We start from the raw sequence: 21,971 nt of genomic DNA, 5'->3' as shown, positions 1-21,971 counted from the left end.
AAGTACGACAGTAATCGCCACACCAAGAGCTATCCGAAGCGAAAGTTGCTACCTAAATTCGACGAGGAGGCCTTAGATCCTCCACAATTAAAAAATAAAATGGCCATCCGGTCGGATAGACGACCTCATAGCCGACATAAAGCGGTAATCGATGCCGCACATAAACCAGTACGCGATCCACGTAAGGGCTCGCATCAAAAGGACGGCGCAACCAGATCCATTTATGGACCACGCAGGCGCGCTCCAACATACAATGTGACACAGCAAACATCCGAATACCACGGTACACCCAAATACAGGGGTGCTGCACACCCTCTATGTTTCACTGATGAGGTGCTGGATCATGAATTTCCAGAGGGATTCAAACCCGTAAACATAGAGGCGTACGACGGAACAACATACCTTGGGGTCTGGATTGAGGATTACATCCTCCATATCCATATGGCTCGAGGAGATGATCTACACGCCATAAAGTACTTACCCCTCAAGTTCAAAGGGCTAGCTCGGCACTGGCTTAAAAGCCTCCCCAAAAACTCCATCGGAAGCTGGGAAGAGCTCGAAGACGCCTTTCGGGCAAATTTTCAAGGGACATATGTCCGACCACCGGATGCAGACGATTTAAGTCATATAACTCAACAGCCTGGTGAGTCAGCCCGAAAGCTTTGGAACAGGTTCCTCACTAAAAAGAACCAAATAGTCGACTGTCCGGACGCCGAAGCCTTAGCAGCTTTTAAACATAGCATCCGAGACGAATGGCTTGCCAGACACCTCGGTCAACAAAAGCCGAGAACAATGGCAGCATTAACAAGCCTCATGACCCGTTTTTGCGTGGGCGAGGACATCTGGTTAGCCAGATGCAGCACCAACGACCCAAGTACCTCCGAAGTCAGGGATGGAAATGGGAAATCACGACGCAGCAAGAACAAGCGCCGGAATAAGGAAGACAGCCCGAAGAGCACAGCGGTAAACGCCGAATTTAGAAGCTCTCGGCCAGGCCAGCAGAAGCCGCCCTCCAAAGGCAACAGAGACGAATTGTCCAGCCTAAACAAAATTCTGGATCAAATATGTCAGATCCATAGCACCCCGGATAAACCTGCAAATCACACCCATAGAGAATGTTGGGTCTTCAAACAGTCCGGCAAGCTCAACGCCGAACACAAGGGGCAGGATACACCAAGTGAAGACGAGGATGAGCCTCGCAATCAAAGCACAGGGGAACAGAAGAAATTCCCACCAAAAGTCAAAACAGTCAACGTGTTACACGTGATAAAAGGGAGAAACAAAGCGGCACCCTTAGAGGAACATGCCCCAGGGCCTATCACCGCGGAGCTCCGCCACTGGTCGTCCCAACCGATCACCTTCGACCATCGGGATTACTCGGCAAGTATCCGGCGTGCAGGATGGGCTGCCTTGGTATTAGATCCAATAATTGACGAATACCACTTCACCCGAGTCCTGATGGATGGCGGCAGTAGTTTAAATCTGATATATCAGGACACAGTCCGCAAAATGGGGATAGACCCAACAAAAAATTTCCGCAGCAATGCTACCTTCAAAGGAGTAACGCCAGGCCCGGAGGCTCACTGCAGGGGCTCCCTGCTACTAGAGGTTATATTCGGCTCCCCGACAACTTCCGCAGCGAAAATTTAACCTTCCACGTTGCTCCGTTCCAAAGTGGCTATCAAGCACTACTCAGACGCGAGGCTTTCGCTTGCTTTAACACAATACCGCATTACGCTTCCCTCAAGCTCAAGATGCCCGGTCCACGTGGCATCATTACAGTAAATGGAAATATTGAGCGCTCCTTGCGCGCCGAAGACGATGTGGCCGCCTTGGCCGCCGCACACTAAACGGCCTCACCAACTCAAGCATTTGACAGGTCGTTAAGACCACGGACACGGCTAGACGAGTCCGGCTCAGCTATATGTAATTAATACAGGTTTGATGGCTATACCCCTATTACAATACAAGGGGCTCAACGCGCACGCAAAAGTGGCAATAAGGCTCACCTTCACTCATTTTCAACTGTATATTGTTTATTTCGTATAACTTAACTTTTGCACGGCAACTTTTCAATCAAGTTCCTCTCTTTTTTAGATGACCATCGTGCTACACCCGTCCAGAATACGGCAAAACGGAGACACAGGCGCAGACCTGCAGCAGGGACCCGGTCCAAGGATTCTTTGTAGATTAAGACCCAGCATAAACCTTTTTTATTGTCTCTTGTTGATTTACATCCCTCGGATTCTCAGTACAACCGAGAAGAATGCTGACGTCTTGGCATGTGGCCACGCCAGAATAATGCACGTACCTGGACACCGGGGGCTTATTACAAAGGGTACTGTTTAGACCCGGTTTACACCATAAAGACCGAATACCTTAGGGAGTGTTCGGCGTCACGAGTTTGGCCTTATATGCATCAGCTCCGAATCATGTCTTTGGTCAAATGTTGGGTTTGCCCGGTTCTTGTGTTTTGCTGCCTTACGTTCCGCTCTATCAGCTAAGGCAGCACCAGGAGAACTACTGCGATTGTGCCCTGGTTCATCCGGACGAGCACCTCAGTAGAGAAAGCCGAAAACTGACTGTCATGATATAGCGTGAGACTGGTCAACCACTCGATGACCTATCGGAATCTTCGGGATTCCTCCGCATTAATGAAGGGCCATTTCCCGGCCAGGCATGTACGCGCCCCGAATCTGGGCGAGTGCGGAGCCACCAGGGCTATATAGTAGCCCCACTGTCAAACTCCTATGGCTAAGTGAAAGTGTTAAAGCATTATAGTCCGGTTGCCTAGTTCGTTGCACTATCACCTCCTTACTAGGACCAAGACGTTGGATTAAGTGTGAATACGCGTCTTCTGCAAACACCCCCGCATTGTATGCGTGGGGGCTGAAGCCGACGACTGCAATCTTTCAAGTTATATACATAAACGGCCGCACAGGAGGCATCACAATACTTTCGCGCAAAAGTATAAACACAGCCTTGATAAATTTAATAAAACATGTTTTTACAATGTGAATACATGTCACTCAAACATAATATTCTTCGAGCACTGGGCCTCTGTCAAACGAGCACCCTCAAGAACTTCTTCAGAATAGTGCTCGGCAGCCACTCGGCCTATGGCCGAACCCTGCGCCGCGACAGTGGTAGCATCCATCTCCGCCCAGTATGCTTTGACACGGGCAAGGGCCATCCGCGAGCCTTCTATGCACGCCGACCTCTTCATCGCATTGATGCGTGGCACCGCACCAAGGAACTGTTGCACCAGGCTAAAGTAACTATTCGGCTTTGGCCTCTCCGGCCACAGCTGATCCACGACAGACCTCATGGCGAGTCCGGACAACCTATTGAGTTCGGCCCATTCGGCTAGCTGATCGGTCAATGGAAGCGGACGCTCTGGAACATTAAACTGCGCCCAGAACAGCTTGTCCACTTCACGATCTGTTTGATCTCGGAAGTATTCGGCCGCATCGACAGCGCTCGCCGCCAAGTCTAGATATGTGTCTGCCAAACTCCACAGCCGATCCAGAGGGGCATACCGCGGATCTCCGAACTTCCTCCGTAGCAAAAAGGGCTTCCCAGCCACAATGTCACAGGCTTCACGCAACTCCTCCTTCTTCGCTCTCATGGCAGAACGGGTGTCTTTGGTCGCCATCGTGGACTTTTCAAGGTCCGTCGCCTTCGCTCGGTTTTCTTCCTCAAAGGAACTGGCAACGGTCGGCAGTGTCTTTTAACTTTATAGCCATCTTGGCCATTTTCTCTTTGCTCTCACAATGTGCGGCCTTCTCGGCTCTTAACTCTTCGGCCGCCTTCAAAGCAGCCGCATTACTACTCCTTGCTTGTTCTTTGGCTCGGACAAGTTCCGGCCGAAGGGTCTCCATGGTGGCAGCTCCATCTGCAGTCACAACATATTAAAGATACTGGCATCACGCTGCTCTTACTATGTGACATTCACCAGAAAATATCACTTACCCCGTGCCTCGTCAAGCCGCTTGTTAACAAGCTCGATGTCGGCATCCGCCGCATCCGATTGCCGCTTTAGTTCGGCAAACTCATGAGTCCGGCTAGCCACCGGAGCTTCCACTACCTGCACATAAAGGCGGTATGGTTATTACTTGGGACTACGATCCTCTGTTTGCCGCCGTTCTCGGTGACAACCAGAGTCTCAGGGGCTACTATCTACACAGGGCACACCTAAAAATGTGCGGTACTATCACAAAGGTATATCATTTTACGTACCTCAAAGCCCGTTAGTAGACTTGTAAAGGCGTCATGCAACCCGCTTTCGGAGGACGAAATCCTTTCCATCACCGTACCCATCAACGCACGGTGTTCTTCCGAGATGGTCGCTTGCTTCAGCAGATCCCTCAGCATGTCCGACCGCATACCAGATGGTGTCGGACTCTTTTGTCTCCCCTCTTCAAGAGCCCGATGCTGGGGACTTCGAGTGACTATAGGATTATCTTCTGGCCTCACCGGATCCAGAGAGGCCCTCCGTGACGACACTTCAAGGTCGCCCGCTTCTTGAGCGGGGGAGTCCGGGGGAGGCGTTTCACTCTTCATCATCTCCGGAAGAAGGTCCCCTGAAGACGAGCTCTGTTGAGAAGGGCTAAGATCCGAAGTGCAAGATAAACGATTCAGTTATTTTCCTCGGAAATAAGGTAGAATATCTCTACTATTAAGTAGATTTTGATCACTTACGACTCGTTAGAGGGCTGATCCCCGCACAAACTTTGTGCGGCAAGAGCACCCTCCGAGACGGGACCCTCTGGTGGAGTTTTATTCTCCCGTTTGGAAACCTTGGTTTCCGGATCATCAGAGGTAGTCCTCTTCCTCCCTCGGGACGAGGGAATGTCAGACTCCTTCCCTTGGCTATCCTCCCTCACGGAGGCACTCGTTCCCTCGGTTGGAACAGGTAGCGGTGGAGGCCCGCTTTGGCCCTCTTTATTCCCCCCTTCATCTTCCTTTGAGGGCACCAGGCAAGGTGCTGGCTCGAGCATCTTTTCCATTACCAGATTGTCCAAGCCTTCGGGAAGGGGAGCCGAACACCGGATCATCTTCGCCTTTGCTATCCAGTCCTGGTCAAAGAGCGATCCTTCAGAATGATGTCATGATAAAAGAAAGACAGTGTGTCCGGTTAGAGGATTACTTAATTGGGCCGCGGTGCGGTTGCTGCTCAGGCCCACGTCCTTGGAGGTGTCCAGACACTCTATCTGGGGTTCGAAGAACGACTTGTACATCTCCTCGTGCGTCAGGCCGAGGAAATTCTGAATAGCGTGTGGTCCTTCTGGGTTGAATTCCATAAACGGAGGGGCCGGCGTTTGCAAGGCTGGACTTGATGAACCAGCATGACTTGCACTACCATAACCAAACTAAAATCTCCCTCGAAGAGATCCCGTATGCGGCTCTGTAGTACGGGCACATCCTTGGCTGGACCCCAGCTCAGCCCCCTGCTGATCCATGACATTAGTTGTGGTGGAGGGCCCGAGCGAAAGGCGGGGGGAGCTACCCACTTGGCACTTCTGGGAGCGGTGATGTAGAACCACTCCCTTTGCCATAATTCGGACACCTCTGGAAAGGAACCTTTTGGCCACGGAGCTCCAGTAATCTTGCTTATTAATGCACCCCCGCACGCTGCATATTGCCCCTCGACTGTCTTCGGCTTCACATCAAAGGTCTTGAGCCACAGGCCGAAGTGAGGGGTAATGCGGAGGAAGGCCTCACATACGACAATAAATGCCGAGATGTGGAGAAAGGAATCCGGGGCTAGATCATGAAAATCAAGCCCGTAATAGAACATAGAACCTCTAACGAAGGGATCCAGAGTGAGGCCTAGTCCTCGGAGGAAGTAGGAGATGAACATGACGTCTTCGTTGGGTTCGGGGGTAGGGACGACCTGCCCTTGGGCGGGCAGCCGATGCGAGACTTCGGTGGTCAAGTATCTTGCCTCCCTCAACTTCTTGATATCCTCCTCCGTGACAGAGGAGGGCATCCACCGGCCCTGGAGGCTGGATCCGGACATGATTGAAGGTCTGAAGCACCTGACCTGGGCTTTGGGTGTTAGAACTCGAGGCGGGGGAAGGATTCGATTGAGCACGGGAGGAAAAAAGTAAAAACCTTGATCCTTTATAAAGACGGTGAATATCAAGCGTCCTCCTCGTGGCCGTTTGGGACTTGCCTAAAATCTAGGAGTCCTAGGCGTGGTTGGGTTACCCATCCCTGTATTGATGAGAATCCCGTAATAAGGGGGACACGATCTCTGCTTTGACAAGACGTGTCAAAAAACTGCCTCGCGTTATGTGTGGGGCTAGTTAAAGGAAACGGTTCGAATAATCACCGGGCCGTGGCATAATGTCATGTTGCCAACACGTGTCAGCAGATTAGATTTGTGGGAATATTATTCTCTCTACGGTGGTATGTGGAACTTATTTTGCAGGGTCGGACACTACCCTTGTATTCAAATTCTTCCGTGGTGTATTCGGAGGAAGAACCCGCCTTGCAATGACGAAGACGATACTACGCACCGGACTCATCGTCATTGAATCCTGGTTCAAGGGCTACTGAGGGAGTCCTGGATTAGGGGGTATCCGAACAGCCGGATTATATCCTTTGGCCAGACTGTTGGACTATGAAGATACAAGATTGAAGACTTCGTCTCGTGTCCGGATGGGACTCACTTGGCGTGGAAGGCAAGCTAGGCAATACGGATATGTATATCTCCTCCTTTGTAACTGACCTTGTGTAACCCTAGCCCCCTCTGGTGTCTATATAAACTGGAGGGTTTTAGTCCGCAGGACAACATACAATCATACCATAGGCTAGCTTCTACGGTTTAGCCTCTCCGATCTCGTGGTAGATCAACTCTTGTAATACTCATATCATCAAGAATAAATCAAGCAGGACGTAGGGTTTTACCTCCATCAAGAGGGCCCGAACCTGGGTAAAACATCGTGTCCCCTGCCTCCTGTTACCATCCGCCTTAGACGCCCAGTTCAGGACCCCCTACCCGAGATCCGCCGGTTTTGACACCAACAGGGGGATGTGCCCAGCCCTCCAAGGGCTGGTTCCCTTTCCTCTACGGCCCATGAGGCCCTCCGAGAGAGGTGGCCCCTCCCGGTGGACCCCCGGAACCCCTCTGGTGGCCCTGGTATAATACCGATATGCCCCCGAACTTTTCCGGTGACCGTATGACAACTTCCCACATATAAATCTTCACCTCCGGACCATTCCAGAACTCCTCGTGACGTCTGGGATCTCATCCGGGACTCCGAACAACATTCAGTAATCACATACAAGTCTTCCTAATAACCCTAGCGTCATCGAACATTAAGTGTGTAGACCCTACGGGTTCGGGAACCATGCAGACATGACCGAGACAACTCTCCGGCCAATAACCAACAGCGGGATCTGGATACCCATATTGGATCCTACATGTTCCATGATGATCTCATCGGATGAACCACGATGTCGAGGATTCAAGCAATCCCGTATACAATTCCCTTTGTCAATTGGTACGTTACTTGCCTGAGATTCGATCGTCGGTATCCCAATACCTCGTTCAATCTCGTTACCGGCAAGTCAATTTACTCGTTCCGTAACACATCATCCCGTGATCAACCCTTAGTCACATTGAGCTCATTACGATGATGTCTTACCGAGTGGGCCCAAAGATACCTCTCCGTCATACGGAGTGACAAATCCCAGTCTCGATTCGTGCCAACCCAACAGACACTTTCGGAGATACCCGTAGTGCACCTTTATAGTCACCCAGTTACGTTGTGACATTTGGCACACCCAAAGTATTCCTACAGTATCCGGGAGTTGCACAATCTCATGGTCTAAGGAAAAGATGCTTGACATTAGAAAAGCTTTAGCAGACGAACTACATGATCCTGCGCTATGCTTAGGATTGGGTCTTGTCCATCACATCATTCTCCTAATGATGTGATCCCGTTATCAATGACATCCAATGTCCATGGTCGGGAAACCGTAACCATCTATTGATCAACAAGCTAGTCAACTGAAGGCTTACTAGGGACATGTTGTGGTCTATGTATTCACACATGTATTACGATTTCCAGATAACACAATTATAGCATGAACAATAGACAATTATCATGAACAAGGAAATATAATAATAACCATTTTATTATTGCCTCTAGGGCATATTTCCAATAGTCTCCCACTTGCACATTGTGATGAATCGAACACCCATAGAGTTCTGGTGTTGATCATGTTTTGCTCGAGGAAGAGGTTTAGTCAACGGATCTGCGATATTCAGGTCCGTATGCACTTTACAAATATATATGTCTCCATTTTGAACATTTTCATGAATGGAGTTGAAGCGACACTTGATATGCCTAGTCTTCCTGTGAAACTTGGGTTCCTTGGCAAGGGCAATAGCTCCAGTGTTGTCACAGAAGAGAGTCATCGGGCCTGATGCATTGGGAATAACTCCTAGGTCGGTAATGAACTCCTTCATCCAGATTGCTTCTTGTGCTGGCTCCGAGGCTGCCATGTACTCCGCTTCACTTGTAGATCCCGCCACGACGCTTTGCTTGCAACTGCACCAGCTGACTGCCCCACCATTCAAAATATACATGTATCCGGTTTGTGACTTAGAGTCATCCAGATCTATGTCGAAGCTAGCATCGACGTAACCCTTTACGACGAGCTCTTCGTCACCTCCATAAACGAGAAACATATCCTTAATCCTCTTCAGGTACTTCAGGATATTCTTGACCGCTGTCCAGTGTTCCATGCCGGGATTACTTTGGTACCGTCCTACCAAACATACGACAAGGTTTACATCAGGTCTGGTACACAGCATGGCATACATAATAGACCCTATGGCCGAGGCATAGGGGACGACACTCATCTTTTCTCTATCTTCTGCCGAGGTCGGGCATTGAGCCGTGCTCAATCTCATACCTTGCAATATAGGCAAGAACCCCTTCTTGGACTGATCCATATTGAACTTCTTCAATATCTTGTCAAGGTACGTACTTTGTGAAAGACCAATGAGGCGTCTCGATCTATCTCTATAGATCTTGATACCTAATATATAAGCAGCTTCTCCAAGGTCCTTCATTGAAAAACACTTGTTTAAGTAGGCCTTTATGCTTTCCAAGAATTCTATATCATTTCCCATCAATAGTATGTCATCCACATATAATATGAGAAATGCTACAGAGCTTCCACTCACTTTCTTGTAAACACAGGCTTCTCCATAAGTCTGCGTAAACCCAAACGCTTTGATCATCTCATCAAATCGAATGTTCCAACTCCGAGATGCTTTCACCAGCCCATAGATTGAGCGTTGGAGCTTGCACACCTTGTCAGCATTCTTAGGATCGACAAAACCTTTTGGCTGCATCATATACAATTCTTCCTTAAGGAAACCATTAAGGAATGCCGTTTTGACGTCCATTTGCCATATATCATAATCATAGAATGCGGCAATTTCTAACATGATCCACATGGACTTCAGCTTCGCTACGAGTGAGAAAGTCTCATCGTAGTCAACCCCTTGAACTTGTCGATAACCCTTAGCGACAAGCCGAGCCTTATAGATGGTCACATTACCATCCGTGTATGTCTTCTTCTTAAAGATCCATTTATTTTCTATGGCTCGCCGATCATCGGGCAAGTCAGTCAAAGTCCATACTTCGTTTTCATACATGGATTTTATCTCGGATTTCATGGCTTCCAGCCATTTGTCGGAATCTGGGCCCGCCATTGCTTCTTCATAGTTCGAAGGTTCACCATTGTCTAACAACATGATTTCCAGGACAGGGTTGCCGTACCACTCTGGTGCGGAACGTGTCCTTGTGGACCTACGAAGTTCCGTAGCAACTTGATCTGAAGTTTCATGATCATCTTCCTCTCTAGTCGGTGCAGGCACCTCAGAAACATTTTCTTGAGCTGCGCCACTCTCCGGTTCAAGAGGCAATACTTCATCAAGTTCTACTTTCCTCCCGCTTACTTCTTTCGAGAGAAACTCTTTCTCTAGAAAGGACCCATTCTTGGCAACAAAGATCTTGCCTTTGGATCTGAGGTAGAAGGTATACCCAATAGTTTCTTTAGGGTAACCTATGAAGACGCATTTTTTCGATTTGAGTTCGAGCTTTTCAGGTTGAAGTTTCTTGACATAAGCATCGCATCCCCAAACTTTCAGAAACGATAGCTTAGGTTTCTTACCAAACCACAATTCATACGGTGCCGTCTCAACGGATTTCGATGGAGCCCTATTTAAAGTGAAATGCGGCAGTCTCTATAGCACAACCCCAAAATGATAGCGGTAGATCGGTAAGAGACATCATAGATTGCACCATATCCAATAGGGTGCGATTATGACATTCGGACACACCATTACGCTGAGGTGTTCCAGGCGGCGTGAGTTGTGAAACTATTCCACATTTCCTTAAGTGCGTGCCAAATTCGTGACTCAAATATTCTCCCCCACAATCTGATAGTAAGAACTTGATTTTCCTGTCACGTTGATTCTCAACCTCACTCTAAAATTCCTTGAACTTTTCAAAGGTCTCAGACTTGTGTTTCATTAAGTAGACATACCCATATCTACTCAAGTCATCAGTGAGGGTGAGAACATAACGATAGCCACCGCGAGCCTCAACGCTCATTGGACCGCACACATCATATGTATGATTTCCAATAAGTTGGTTGCTCGCTCCATTGTTCCGGAGAATGGAGTCTTGGTCATTTTTCCCATGAGGCATGGTTCGCACGTGTCAAATGATTCATAATCAAGAGACTCCAAAAGTCCATCTGCATGGAGTTTCTTCATGCGTTTGACACCAATGTGACCAAGGCGGCAGTGCCACAAGTATGTGGGACTATCATTATCAACCTTACACCTTTTGGCATTCACACTATGAATATGTGTAACATCACGTTTGAGATTAAATAAGAATAAACCATTGACCAGCGGGGCATGACCATAAAACATTTCTCTCATATAAATAGAACAACCATTATTCTCAGATTTAAATGAGTAGCCATCTTGCATTAAACGAGATCCAGATACAATGTTCATGCTCAAAGCTGGTACTAAATAACAATTATTGAGGTTTAAAACTAATCCCATAGGTAAATGTAGAGGTAGCGTGCCGACGGCGATCACATCGACCTTGGAACCATTCCCGACGCGCATCGTCACCTCGTCCTTCGCCAGTCTCCGTTTATTCCGCAGTTCCTGTTTTTGAGTTACAAATATGAGCAACTGCACCAGTATCAAATTCCCAGGAGCTACTACAAGCGCTGGTTAGGTACACATCAATAACATGTATATCACATATACCTTTGGCATTGCTGGCCTTCTTATGTGCTAAGTACTTGGGGCAGTTCCGCTTCAGTGACCGTTTCCCTTGCAATAAAAGCACTCAGTCTCAGGCTTGGGTCCATTCTTTGGCTTCTTCCCGGCAGCTTTCTTACCGGGCGCGGCAACTCCCTTGTCGTCCTTCTTGAAGTTCTTTTTACCCTTGCCTTTCTTGAACTTAGTGGTTTTATTCACCATCAACACTTTATGTTCCTTTTTTATTTCCACCTTCGCTGATTTCAGCATTAAATATACCTCAGGAATGGTGTTTTCCATCCCCTGCATATTGAATTTCATCACAAAGCTCTTGTAGCTAGGTGGGAGCGACTGAAGGATTCTGTCAACGACCGCATCATCTGGGAGATTAACTCCCAGCTGAGACAAGTAGTTGTGCAACCCAGACATTTTGAGTATGTGCTTGCTGACAGAACTATTCTTCTCCATCTTACAACTGTAGAACTTGTCGGAGACTTCATATCTCTCGACCCGGGCATGAGCTTGGAAAACCATTTTCAGCTCTTGGAACATCCCATGTGCTCCGTGTTGCTCAAAACGCTTTTGGAGCCCCGGTTCTAAGTTGTAAAGCATGCCGCACTGAACCAGGGAGTAATCATCACTACGCGTCTGCCAAGCGTTCATAACGTCTTGTTCTGCTGGGAAAACAGGTGCTTCACCTAGCGGTGCATCAAGGACATATGCTTTCCTGGCAGCTATGAGGATAATCCTCAGGTTACGGACCCAGTCCGTGTAGTTGCTGCCATTGTCTTTCAGCTTGGTTTTCTCTAGGAATGCGTTGAAGTTGAGGGCAACATTAGCGTGGGCCATTTGATCTACAAGACATATTGCAAAGATTTTTAGACTATGTTCATGATAATTAAGTTCATCTAATCAAATTATTTAATGAACTCCCACTCAGATAGACATCCCTCTAGTCATCTAAGTGATACATGATCCGAGTCAACTAGGCCATGTCCGATCGTCACGTGAGACAGACTAGTCATTATCGGTGAACATTTTCATGTTGATCGTATCTTCTATATGACTCATGTTCGACCTTTCGGTCTTCCGTGTTCCGAGGCCATGTCTATACATGCTAGGCTCGTCAAGTCAACCTAAGTGTATTGCGTGTGTAAATCTGGCTTACACCCGTTGTATGCGAACGTTAGAACCTATCACACCCGATCATCACGTGGTGCTTCGGAACAATGGACCTTAGCAACGGTGCACAGTTAGGGGGAACACTTTCTTGAAATTATTGCGAGGGATCATCTTATTTATGCTACCGTCGTTCTAAGCAAATAAGATGTAAAACATGATAAACATCATGCAATCAAATAGTGACATGATATGGCCAATATCATTTTGCTCCTTTTGATCTCCATCTTCGGGGCGCCATGATCATCATCGTCACTGGCATGACACCATGACCTCCATCATCGTTTATTCATGAAGTTGTCTCGCCAACTATTACTTCTACTACTATGGCTAACGGTTAGCGATAAAGTAAAGTAATTACATGACGTTTATGTTGACACGCAGGTCATAAATAAATTAAGACAACTCCTATGGCTCTTACCGGTTGTCATACTCATCGACATGCAAGTCGTGATTCCTATTACAAGAACATGATCAATCTCATACATCACATATATCATTCATCACATCCTTTTGGCCATATCACATCACACGGCATATGCTGCAAAAACAAGTTAGACGTCCTCTAATTGTTGTTGCAAGTTTTTACGTGGCTGCTATAGGTTTCTAGCAAGAACGTTTCTTACCTACGCCAAAACCACAATGTGATATGCCAATTTCTATTTACCCTTCATAAGGACCCTTTTCATCGAATCCGATCCGACTAAAGTGGGAGAGACAGACACCCGCTAGCCACCTTATGCAACTAGTGCATGTCAGTCGGTGGAACCAGTCTCACGTAAGCGTACGTGTAAGGTCGGTCCGGGCCGCTTCATCCCACGATGCCGCCAAATCAAGATAAGACTAGTAACGGCAAGTAAATTGACAAAATCGACGCCCACAACAACTTGTGTTCTACTCATGCATAGAAACTACGCATAGACCTAGCTCATGATGCCACTGTTGGGGATCATAGCAGAAATTTAAAATTTTCTACGCATCACCAAGATCAATCTATGGAGTCATCTAGCAATGAGAGGGAGAGGAGTGCATCTACATACCCTTGTAGATAGCGAGCGGAAGCGTTCAAGAGAACGGGGTTTATGGAGTCGTACTCGTCGTGATCCGAATCACCGATGATCCTAGCGCCGAACGGACGGCACCTCCGCGTTCAACAGACGTACGGAGCGGAGATGTCTCCCGCGCCTTGATCCAGCAAGGAGGAGGGAGAGGTTGAGGAAGAGAGCTCCAACAGCAGCACGACAGTGTGGTGGTGGTGGAGCGGCAGTACTCCGGCAAGGCTTCGCCATGCTCTTAACGGAGGAGGAGAGGTGTTGGGGAGGGGAGGGGCTGCGCCTTTGATGTGGTGTGCAGCCCTCCCCTTGCCCCTCTATTTATAGGGTAAGGGGGAAGGGGGCCGGCCCCTTCTAGATGAGATCTAGAGGAGGGCAGCGGCCAAGGGGGGTGGCTTGCCCCCCAAGCAAGGGGGCGCCCCCTCTAGGGTGGCCCCCCCCCACCCCTAGGCGCATGGGCCCAAGGGGGATGCGCCCAGCCCTCCAAGGGCTAGTTCCCTTTCCTCTACGGCCCATGAGGCCCTCCGAGAGAGGTGGCCCCTCCCGGTGGACCCCCAGAACCCCTCCGGTGGCCCCGGTATAATACCGATATGCCCCCGAACTTTTCCGGTGACCGTATGACAACTTCCCACATATAAATCTTCACCTCCGGACCATTCCAGAACTCCTCGTGACGTCCAGGATCTCATCCGGGACTCCGAACAACATTCGGTAATCACATACAAGTCTTCCTAATAACCCTAGCGTCATCGAATCTTAAGTGTGTAGACCCTATGGGTTCGGGAACCATGCAGACATGACCGAGACAACTCTCCGGCCAATAACCAACAGCGGGATCTGGATACCTATGTTGGCTCCTACATGTTCCATGATGATCTCATCGGATGAACCACAATGTCGAGGATTCAAGCAATCCCGTATACAATTCCCTTTGTTAATCGGTACGTTACTTGCCCGAGATTCGATCGTCGGTATCCCAATACCTCGTTCAATCTCGTTACCGGCAAGTCACTTTACTCGTTCTGTAACACATCATCCTGTGATCAACCCTTAGTCACATTGAGCTCATTACGATGATGTCTTATCGAGTGGGCCCAGAGATACCTCTCCGTCATACGGAGTGACAAATCCCAGTCTCGATTCGTGCCAAACCAACAGACACTTTTGGAGATACCCGTAGTGCACCTTTATAGTCACCCGGTTATGTTGTGACGTTTGGCACACCCAAAGTATTCCTACAGTATCCGGGAGTTTCACAATCTCATGGTCTAAGGAAAAGATGCTTGACATTAGAAAAGCTTTAGCAGACGAACTACACGATCTTGCGCTATGCTTAGGATTGGGTCTTGTCCATCACATCATTCTCCTAATGATGTGATCTCGTTATCAATGACATCCAATGTCCATGGTCGGGAAACCGTAACCATCTATTGATCAACAAGCTAGTCAACTAAAGGCTTACTAGGGACATGTTGTGGTCTATGTATTCACACATGTATTACGATTTCCGGATAACACAATTATAGAATGAACAATAGACAATTATCATGAACAAGGAAATATAATAATAACCATTTTATTATTGCCTCTAGGGCATATTTCCAACATGTTGCAGGATCAGTTTAACATGGATAAATCCAAATTAAACTGGGGGCTAATGTCGGGTATATACCCTGTTGGGGATATAACTATTTGAGTAAGCCGGCTAGGAGGGGACGGGTTATGCAAAGAAGACTCATCGTAAAGGAAGCCCAAGACCCAGCGTGAGGATGGCGGTTCATAGAGCTTAAGGCCCATAGAGACAAACCGCCATAATGGCATGACTTGTAACATAAGGTAGAGGTAACTAGTCACCGAGCCGAACACTGTTTATGAGCCGGCCGGGACTCTGTAGGCCGTAGGGCGTCAACCCGTGTTATAAGGGAACGACCCGCCGGCGGCTTAGGGCAAGAAACAACCAATCGAGAACCGGGAATAGCCTATCTCGCTCCCTGGTCATCGAAACCTCAAGCAATACCAACCCAACTAGACGTAGGCCTTCCTTCACCGCAAGGGGCTGAACTAGTATAAACCTCGCGTGTCCTTTGTCCCGATTAACCCCTTTAAGCTTCCTAGTTGCGATGGCTCCACGATTAAGTCCTTGCAAGAGGACATCTGCCGTGACAATTCCACGACAGTTGGCGCCCACCGTGGGGCCAGCGCATGGTGGATTTGAGTTCTTGAATGGCAGCTTCGAAGGGCTCAAGGGATACGCAGTTGGCCGGATGACCAAGAGTCATCGCGGCAAGGTCTACATCGACGACGAAGGCTGGGGCCCTGATGCCGGCTCAATTGATTACGGGTACCGGGTCCCCTTTGACGGAATTCATGTCTTCATCGGCCGGATCGGTGAGCCGGGCCCTGAGCCGGACAGCTGCACCGACCTCGTCGAGACGACTCAGCGTGCGAAACCCGCCCGAGCTTAACCCGTCGTGAAGCGTGCCTTTGTGGGTTGCATCCACGGAGGTGAACTTCCTGAAGGATCTGAAGGTGATGGTGAGCCGGCCGTCCTCCCTGACGGTGATTCGTCCGCCGGCTCAACAGATTCGCTATATCAATTTCAAGATGGTGTGCTTGGGGGCTGTTCCGATGGCAGCACTATTCCGGACCCCTCAGAGTCGCCAAACTGGGCAGGAGTCTTCATGGTTGGTACTCAACCCGGCCAAAATTCTACGGCCCCAGCAGCGATAACGTCCAGGTTAGGAGCAGCCGGGGCAGGAGGCCCTATGCGCTCACCGGCTTAGGTGCTGATGGATCTCATGGATAAACTTACGGCCTTGTTAACTGCTACAGTCGTCCCTGCGAACCAATCTGAGCATGAGGCAGAGGTGGCACAGGTTCGCGATGAGATCGCCCGGGCCAGGGAAACCTTAGCAGCTGAAGATACTAGATTAGCCACAGAGCGGGCGGCTTTGGACGTACGGGCGCAGCAACTTCAGGCAGAGGCTTTTCAGCTCACGTTGAGCTTGAACGCATCTAATGAGGTAATGAGGAGGAGACATCAGAAAACTCAGTCCCGTTTACCTCAGATTTATGATCCTCAGAATCTCTTTGCTACACCCGGGGCCGGCCAAGTAACCCGCCAGGTGCAAATCAGTTTATGACATCCGGAGCGGGAGGCCCAGTCCAGCCTCCGGTGACGGCACCTCTTCACGGCAATATGGCACCGCCCCATTACGTACCAATACCACAGGGTCACTTCTCCAACCCCATGGAGAACTTAATCACAGCATCAGCATGTTTGGCGGCTCTCCCAGTAGATGGTGATGATCCGACAGTGGTGGAAACCCGGAGGATCAGGGAACTTGTCCAAACAGCCCTGGCTCAGCAAGAGACCTACTCCTACAGCCGGGACAGGATTCACTCAACTCCTCCGCCCTGGTTAGCTCCGCCTGGTCAAAACCGGAGCCCGAGTTACAGTAGACAGAGGCCTTGTCAAGTAGCGCTCAGCGCCAGAACCAACCCGGCGGGTATAACCCGGTTCAGGATCGGATACGTCAGGAGGACGAGCGGGCGGCTCAACTAGCGGCTCAGCTAGCAGCCCAACAGGACTCACCGGCTTACCCGACGACTTCCGTTGAGGCGGGTGTTGCTACTAGAACCGGAGGAGTTCCTTGTCTAGTACCGGCTCTACGTAATGTACGTCTGCCCAAGGATTTCAAGGGACCTCGAAAGGTGCCGAATTATATGGCCGATTTATAGCCTGGGGCGTGGATTGAATGTTACGAGATGGCCATGGAGCTGATGGAGGTTAGTGATGAAGCGATGGATAAATACTTCACCATGATGTTGGACGGAACGGCCCGTTCTTGGTTAAAGGGTTTGCCACCCAATTCCATTAGTTCATGGGCGGAGCTAAAGGCCCGTTTCATCCAGAACTTCAAGGACACTTGCAAGCAGTCTATGTCGATTGTGGACCTGACAAATTTTAAGAAGGAGGAAGGTGAATCTATGACTCATTGGGTGCGCCGGGTCAAAGATATAATACATTCGTCTGACAAGATGGATGCCGGCTCAGCAGTTCTCATGCTGGAGAAGAATTGCCGCTTTGAGCCTCTGAGACAGAAACTGGGGCGCCTTAAGCGTGATTGCAAGATATGGGGACGCTGATGGCGGCTTTAGTCAAGTATGCCGATTCTGATAGTACCAAGGATCCCGCGTCTGATGAGGAAAAGACAGGGAAGCGAAAGAAGAACGGTAATGGAAAGGGTCAGCAGCATAACCCGGCGAGTCAAGGAGGCAATAAGCGTAAGGTGGACGGTAACCCGAAATTTGTGGCCAATGCACAGGGTAACAATCAGAAGCGCAAAGGAAAGCCACCACCTCGGTTTGGCGGGTCAGGTCCGTCTCTTGAGCAACTACTCAATGAGCCCTGCCCGAAACACGGCACCCGAGAACGACCAGCGACTCATTTATGGAAGGATTGCGCAATCATGAAGGCTTTCAAGAATTCTAATACGTTTTATGGCAATCAAGGCCCAGGCGGCGGCTTAGGAGCTGGCGGCTTTCATGGCTCGGGCGGCGGTTCAGGATCCGGTTTTCAGGGAAGCCAGGGTGGTTATAATCAACAGCAGTCTGGTCAAGGAGGTCAGCAGCAGCAGCAGTCGGGTTATCAGAGCCATCCAAAATAGCTAAACAGTGGGCAGTATCACGTGTTTACCACAAGTTTGTGTAAACGTGATCAGAAAGTCCATAGGAGGGCGGTGAATTCTGTTGAGCCGGCAGTCCCTCGTTACTTGAGATGGTCGGAACAGCCTATTGTCTGGAGCAGGGAGGATCACCCTCCCCGGTTTGATAATCCGGGTCAACTGGCCTTGGTAGTGGCACCGCAGGTTGGTGGTTATAAATTTACTAAGGTGCTCATGGATGGAGGTAGCAGCATCAACATCCTCTATTACAAGACCTTTCGGCGCATGGGCTTAACTGACAAGAATTTAAAGACTTCCAACACCGTCTTCCATGGAGTGGTGCCTGGTAAATCGGCGTATCCTGTGGGTAAGATTGAGCTAGAGGTGGCCTTTGGAGACGAGCATGATTCTATGGCGGAAAAGTTAACTTTTGAGGTGGTAAAAATCAAGAGTCCATATCACGCTTTGTTTGGGCGGCCGGCTTATGCCAAGTTCATGGTGCGGCCGTGTTATGTTTATTTACAGCTCAAGATGCCGGGTTACAAGGGTACCATCACCATGCATGGAAGCCGAAAAGTGGCCCTGGAATGCGAAGAAGGCGATGCGGCTTATGCCGAGTCTGTCTGTGCAGCAGAGGAGCTCAAATTTTATCAAGATAACGTTGACCCGGCGGATATGACCTCTCTCAAGAAGCCGACTACGGAGCATGACCCAGCCATGAAGTTTAAATCGGCTGCAGAGACTAAGCTTGTTGATTTTACTCCGGGCGATTCGTCTAAGCAATTCAGCATCAGTGCCAACTTGGATCCTAAGTAGGAAAGCACGCTCATCGAGTTCATCCGTGAGAACCGGGACATCTTTGCATGGAAGCCTTCTGACATGCCGGGTGTACCGAGAGGACTCGCTGAGCACACTCTTAATATTGATCCGAAGTATAAGCCGGTCAGGCAGTTTCTGCGGCAATTCAATGAGGAACGACGAAAAGCTATAGGAGAAGAGGTCGCCCGGCTCTTGGCGGCTGGGTTCATTGTCAAAGTTTTTCACCCGGAGTGGTTGGTTAACCCGGTGCTCGTGCTCAAGAAAAACGGCACCTGGCGGATGTGTGTGGATTACACAGACTTAAATAAGGCTTGTCCGGCTGATCCTTTCGCTCTCCCCCGTATTGATCAAATCATTGATGCTACGGCGGGTTGTGCGCGTTTGAGCTTTTTGGATGCTTACTCTGGTTATCATCAGATCAAGATGGCAGTTAAGGACCAGGAGAAGACGGCTTTCATCACTCCGTTTGGAGCCTTCTGCTATGTGTCTATGCCTTTTGGGCTCAAGAGTGCCCAGGCGACTTATCAATGGTGTGTACAGAATTGTCTCCACAATCAGATTGGGCGCAATGTTCATGCTTATGTGGATGACATAGTGGTGAAATCCAAAGAGGCGGAAACTTTGATATCTGATCTCAAAGAAACCTTTGGCAATCTCCGGGTTGACAAAATGATGCTTAACCCAGAGAAGTGTGTATTTGGTGTGCCTGCAGGCAAGCTTTTGGGATTCTTGGTCTCAAACAGGGGCATCGAGGCTAATCCGGAGAAGATTAAGGCAATCACTTCTTTGGCTAAACCGGCATGTATCAATGATGTTCAGCGACTGGCGGGTCGTGTTGCCGCTTTAAGCTGGTTCATAAGCCGGTTAGGTGAGAAGGCCCTACCGCTGTACCAACTGATGAAGAAGGCAGACACCTTTGTCTGGAGTAATGTTGCTAATGCTGCTTTTGAGGATTTGAAGAGGTAGTTATCTGAGCCGCCAGTTCTTGCAGCTCCCATTGACAAAGAGCCTTTGCTGTTATATGTGGCTGCTAATTCATGAGCCGTCAGTGTGGCAATTGTGGTAGAGCGCAAGGGGGCTGGTAAGGAACATCCGGTTCAACGGCCGGTTTATTATGTCAGTGAAGTACTCATCGAGTCAAAACAAAGATATCCTCATTGGCAGAAACTTGTTTACGGGGTGTTCATGGCAAGCCGGAAGCTGAAGCAATACTTCCAAGGTCACCCTATCACTATGGTAAGTTCTGCCCCCTTGGGAGACATTATTCAGAACAGAGAGGCTACAGGACGAGTCGCCAAGTGGGCCATCGAGCTCAGGCCTCATGGTCTGAAATACGTGCCACGCACTGCCATTAAGTCTCAAGCTTTGGTGGATTTCATCAATGACTGGACAGAGCTACAGGCACCTGAGGAGAAGCCCGATAACACTTATTGGACTATTCACTTTGATGGGTCCAGACAGTTGGAAGGCTCGGGGGCTAGAGTCGTGTTAACTTCCCCTCGAGGTGACAAATTTTGTTATGTGCTCCGGCTTATGTTTCCTTGTACTAACAATGCAGCTGAGTACGAGGCCCTACTCCATGGTCTCCGGATGGCCAAGGAGATGAACTTGAGCCGGGTAAGATGCTTGGGAGACTCGGACCTTGTGGCTCAACAGGTGTCAGGAGAGTGGGACTCTAAGGATCCCCTTATGGCGGCTTACCGTCGTGAAGTCGATGTTGTGGCTGGACATTTCAAGGGTTATGTGGTGGAACACATTGATCGAAGGAAGAATGAGGCGGCTGATGCCTTAAGCCGGCTGGGGTCTCAGCGTAAGCTGGTGCCGCCTAACACCTTTCTTGATGTTTTGCATAATCCTTCTGTTAAGTTACCTACAGAGGAAGATCTGGCAGTACCAGACCCGGAGGCACAGCTGGTGGCGGCTCTCCACATTATCCCGGATTGGACAGTGCCTTATTTGTCTTACATGACCCGGGGAGAGTTGCCTGAAGATGAGACCTTGGCAAGACAAATCGCCCGGCGGTCCAAGTCCATGACAACTGTCAATGGCGAGTTACATCACTGCAGCGTCACTGGAGCATTTCAACATTGCGTGTCACCTACAGAGGGTCAGGAGATCCTTCATGAGATTCATGAAGGCGATTGTGGTCATCACGCCAGCTCAAAATCTCTTGTGGCCAAAGCTTTCCATCATGGGTTTTATTGGCTGACGGCTCATGCTGATGCAAAAGACCTGGTCAGTAAATGTGACGGATGTCAGAAATTCTCACGATGAGCCCATGTGCCGGCTCAAGAATTGAGGATGATTCCAATTACTTGGCCATTTGCAGTCTGGGGGCTTGATATGGTCGGGCCTTTCAAAAGGTCTAAGGATAAAAAGACGCACCTATTGGTGGCGGTTGACAAGTTCACGAAGTGGGTGGAGGCGGAGCCAGTCAGTAAGTGTGATGCAGCCACGGCGGTCCAGTTTATGAAAAAGGTGATTTTTCGCTTTGGTTTTCCACACAGCATTATAACTGATAATGGCACTAACCTCTCCAAAGGAGCTATGGAAGAGTTTTGTCAACGAGAGCATATCCGGCTTGACGTTTCAGCTGTGGCTCACCCTCAATCCAATGGTCAAGCAGAACGAGCTAATCAAGAAATATTGAGGGGTATCAAGCCCCGGCTCTTGGTCCCCTTGCAGCGGACGCCGGGTTGTTGGGTGGAGGAGTTACCTTCTGTACTTTGGAGCATCAATACTACACCTAACAGATCTACGGGTTACACGCCTTTCTTTATGGTGTATGGAGCAGAGGCGGTCCTGCCAAGTGACATCCGTCATGACTCACCCCATGTGGCGGCTTATGTTGAGGAAGACAATGAAAAATCTCGGCAAGACGCACTTGACCTGTTGGATGAAGAGCGAGACTTGGCAATAGCCCGCTCGGCGATTTACCAG

This window comes from Triticum urartu, chromosome 6A, assembly GCF_056163025.1.
Source record: "Triticum urartu cultivar PI428250 chromosome 6A, HENAU_Tu73, whole genome shotgun sequence".
NCBI lineage: Eukaryota > Viridiplantae > Streptophyta > Magnoliopsida > Poales > Poaceae > Triticum > Triticum urartu.
This window is presented reverse-complemented; position numbering follows the sequence as displayed.